The sequence below is a fragment of the Pinus tabuliformis genome, chromosome 3_2 (genome assembly GCF_031772625.1).
Source record: "Pinus tabuliformis cultivar Carrire ecotype Pingquan chromosome 3_2, CPIR1, whole genome shotgun sequence".
Classification (NCBI taxonomy): domain Eukaryota; kingdom Viridiplantae; phylum Streptophyta; class Pinopsida; order Pinales; family Pinaceae; genus Pinus; species Pinus tabuliformis.
The window spans coordinates 1132782964-1132787790 of NC_142302.1; the positions used below are offsets into that span (position 1 = coordinate 1132782964).

The 4827-nt window shown below is 36.2% G+C and overlaps 1 long non-coding RNA gene across 1 annotated transcript; it reads left to right on the top strand.

Annotated features, from left to right (window-relative positions):
* The first annotated feature begins 3381 nt into the window (after positions 1 to 3381).
* Positions 3382 to 4267, top strand: LOC149184690 (uncharacterized). Its single transcript, XR_016257307.1, has 2 exons — positions 3382 to 3943; positions 4162 to 4267. It is a non-coding gene; the product is annotated as an uncharacterized LOC149184690 (long non-coding RNA).
* Positions 4268 to 4827: the final 560 nt, after the last annotated feature.

Here is a 4827-nt window from a genome sequence, read left to right on the forward strand (position 1 = left end):
TCAGGTTCAGGTACGAAGTCTGCATTTTTTACAAGTTTTATGGAAAATTTTCTGACTCTTTGTAATTTCTATAAGATTGTCACATGAAAATAGAGTTACTACGGAGCGTGATACAGACAGCTTAAATGCTTCGGAATACATCAAATATTTTTCGGTTTCAATATTAAACAAGCTTCGGAATTTGTTTCCCACCAAGCATGGATTATCATAAATTATAATGTTTATAGAAATTATTTGTGACAAAAATGATCATTTTTTTTAAACTTATGCAACAGAGGCGATCTTAGTCGCCAGGCTTCTCCATCGCTTACCTCGCATTTTCTCGTTCCTTTACACAGGACAATTAAAACAAAAAATAGATTCTTTGGTTCAAATTTCTTTGGAGATTTGATCAGTTAGGGTTTCTTCTTCTGTAGCGATAAAATTTTACAAAGCTTTGCTATAATCCTTTATAATTCTTTTGAACCTGTGCCGTGTTTTGCAGGTATTGAGCTCACCTTATCTCAAAGGCATTCCCTCCAGCCAGAAGGTAATTCAAATCTTTTTCCCGTCTTACTGAGGTCATAACGTTTTTCATGTTTAATAAATTCCGCTAATCAACAATGAAATGCTCTCTGCAAATTTTGAGAAAATGAACCTCTCGATATACTGAAAATTAACACATACGAGAGGTTGAAATTTATTTCAGTATGCATCCCCTGTTAAGTAGGTGTCTGTAATCGCTTAGTGTTTTTGGCTCTTCTGTAACAAAATTTGAAGGGGACTTACAATCTTTTGTTGGGATCATTTTAAAAAGGAGTCTGAAGAACAGAATTTTAAAGTCATTTTCTCCATGAAATTTTCCATTTACTTCACTTAAAGGATGTTATAATTTGTCCAGGACGGGCGAGGAGATCAGGCGAAATACGACCTTAGGAGCAAAGGATTATGCTTAGTTCCTGTGTTGTGTACTCTCCATGTAGCCAACAACAATGGGGCAGATTTCTGGACATCTGGTATCGAAAGTGGTTCGAAGTTTTGAACATCTTGCAGGCCCCCTTTTCGTTGTTTTTCTTTTTCAGTCTGTTGCGTTTTTCAACGGAACAGTTGTCACCTTTACCACATAAATTCAAAGCTATAATAGTAGAAAAGCAGAAAGATGAAGACGGGACGAAAGCAGTCCTGTCTTCGATGTCCCATTTAGATTATGATTCTGTGATATATATATAAAATATGTATATGTCTGAGAAAAGCAGATCCTACCTGCAAAAGATGCTATACTGCTTTTTCCACCCTTATCAATTGACGCCATTTTGCACTTACGTGTATGGTTGTGTATTGACAATGCATGATGTGACGAGGCCAAAAACACTAAAGAAAAAACAACGCGTTTGTTATGATTGCTTGTACGTATAAATACATTAGCAGATTACATCATAATCATCTTTAGACTTCCACTATCATATTTTTTTCCTTTAATATAATGGTTAACAAATCAATAGATCCTGAGGAAAAACTATGTAAAACATTTTTATTGATTTTCTGATCTGGACAAAGATGCGACTGTTTTAATATCGAATTAGCCAAGCAATAGATGTAGTGTTTTGCGAGTTGAATTGGGTTTGGGTTTATGATAGAGGCGATCTTCGGTCCATTTGTTTGGAATTTCTTTCCAAATTCCAGGGACAAGTGTCTCAGTAAATTGAAAGATTTCTCAATTGAAATTCCAGGGACAAGTGTCTCAGGGAATTGAATGCAATTAATTTATTGCATTATTCAAAGCTTGTATCTATACCTGTGATTTCTCAGTTGAAAGGTTGATTGATTGCATTATTTTTCAGCGTTTTGGGATTTAGTGATTTTTTTTTTCAATTTACAGCTTTTGACCAGACAGACATCATCACTTTGAAAATGGAGAGTTTGCGAAAGTACATAGTTTGTATAGTTTGTTGCAAGTACATATACCTTTTGACTAAGAGGTTGATCATCAACTGTTAGTTTTTCCCAAATATAGTGCCCCTCTGTGTCTCGCCATTTTTAAATTTCAGGTCTGTTTTCCAAGGGCTCTGTTTGGCTATTCCTTCGTGCCTCCTTTCAATGAAGACCTCAGCAGATAAGCAGGAGATGATTACTTGTTTTGTTCAAATGGTTGGAGAATCCACAGACAGGGCACAACAGTTTCTGCAGTCGAGCAACTGGCAGCTAGAGGAAGCAATACAGTTATTCAATGCCCATAACCATGGTCAGGGCCGAGCTCGTGGGACATTGTTTTCTTCTTTCGCTTGTCCTCTGGACAGAAGATCCCTCCCCTCTTCTTCAATGGCTCAGAACATTCAGAACGACACATCCTGCAACTGTGTGTGCCCGCCATTATCTGGGAAGAGGAAAAGCATGTGTGATCCAGATTCCTTGATACCTAATATGGACAACGGCTCCATGGGTCGCTCCTATAAACGGAAAAGAGATGCCTCTGAGGTACCAGCTGTTGAATCTACAAGAGAAGCCAAACGTCATTTACTGTCATTTCTGCCGGAGGAGCCACAAGAAGATAAAGGGCTCAATATTTGTAGGGTATGTGTCCGTTTCCCTGATGGCCAGAGAGTGTAGAGGAGGTTTCTGCGCACCGATCCAATGCAATTACTTTGGTCTTTCTGTTGCTCTCAAGTTCAAGAAGCTGCAGAGGGCTGGCCGTTTAGATTGGTATATATAGTTCCTGGTTCATCTCAAACATTAAATTATTATCATAAGAGCCTAAGCTTCGGAGATGCTGGATTTTCCAATTTGCTCATATCCATGATCTGGGAATGAGATGTGATTAATGCATCTGTAAGTAAATTGGGAAGATTTCAGCTTTCAATCAATAAGCATTTATCAGTGTTAATTGCTTTGTTCAGATAACAAGTATTTAGCAGGGTTGATTGCTTTCTTCAGTTTTGTTACAAGTTCTGATTCCTTATCTTTATTGAGAAAGAGAAAATTGAAGTGTAAATTTCTGGATAAGTTCTGATTCCTCATCTTTATTGAGAAAAAGAAAATTGAAGTGTAAATTTCTGCGTGATGAATCTACTTTGATTGAGTATAACCCCCTTTATATAAACGGTTATAGTTATTGAATTAGTTAAATATCTTGAACACAATAGATTGAAGTAATCTTTTACCTATGTGAACTGATTTGTATTCTTCAAATGTATTTATGTTTATTGAGATGCTATTTCTGGCGGCAAGCGGACTGGCCTGCCTTGATGTGCTCAATTTTGAAAATAATGGAGAGAAACGAAGAATAATAATTTGTATAATTTTGATTAAGGATTTATTTTATTTTGGGCAATTTATTGAGGTTTAATTTGGATGATTGAATTATTATAATATTTTTTATTTTGAACCAAAATTGATTTCTTTCAATTTAACATTTCTATCGGCCTCTCTTTGCACCTTCCTTTTGGGGCAATTGCTAGTTATAAATTTTGAATTGGAATGTTGTGGCATGGCAGTTTATTTTGGGTGCACAGGATTTGTATGTTTTGCTTATCTGTTCTCTTTTCTCAATATTTTGTAATGATGAATGAAGAGAATTTTGAAATTATTTGAATTTCCAGGATGGCCGTAAAATCAGCGTCGGATATTGTGCACTTTTTCAGGCTCGTAACACACCGCCTTTCATTGGGATTATTCATTGCTTGACTTCAGATGAAGAGGGTCACGTGAAGCTAAGTGTAAACTGGCATTATCGACCAGCTGACGTTAAGGTAGGCAAAGGGGTTTTGCTTGAAGCTGCACCAAACAAGGTCTTCTATTCATTTCACAAAGATGAGATATCAGCTGCCTCATTGCTTCATCCATGTAAAGTCGCATTTCTCAGGAAAGGCGTTGAAATTCCTTCAGGCAATCTTCATTTGTGTGTAGGAGAGTTTATGACACTACGAACAGGTGTTTATGGTGGTTAACTGATCAAGACTACACTGATGTAAGTTTTCCCACACCATACCTGGTTAAATGATGGAAATAGGGCACTTGTTTAGATTTTCATTTTTTCTATTTGTATATCTAAATGTCATGCTGGGTATGCTAAATACATGTTTGAAGGGGTGTTTATTTTGGAGGAGTATTGTTGTCCTCAATGACTTGAGAATCAGCCTACGAGCAACCTCTGATGATCAAAGTTCAAATTTGTCTATGATGCAGTGCAAGTATATAACACGTCCAAAGTTATTTGGACTCAAGGATCGAGGTTTCACAAAGAGGATTAAATTGATGAATATTTTTGATATTTCATATTATTGACAAAAGACATTCAATTAGCATCATATCTATTGATGCCAGGTCGTTGGTCCCTAAAGAAATCAGATACTGGATGTTGTAAAAGTTCTACTTTACAAGTGAAACATATCTTGCAGATATTGGATAATTGTTTTTGTTTATTTTTTCTTTTCCCTCCAACTTGCATTTCAGAACATCTTTTTCCCACTTTTTCCATTTGATATAATTGCTATTTGGAGCTAATTTCCAATTTTAAAGCAGTCCAGGATTACTCTACATTGATGAACAAAGTTAAATTGAAGGTTTAAAATTTAAATGGATTTGTCGTGCCAAGGTCCCATTCTTGTTGAATTCTCCGGAAGGGGAGTGTCTTTTGCTTTATTGATTGGAATCCTGTCCAGGGTGACTCTTGAGATTAAGTTATTTGACAGTGACATGGATTTAAATAAAGAGATATAAGGGGAGGTGCAACAGTGACATGGATTTAAATAAAGAGATATAAGGGGAGGTGCAACTTTTGTGAATGATTTCTTCCTTAGCAGTATTTTGTAGGATGGATTTTTTATGTAAAAGTTTTCATCTGATTAGCCA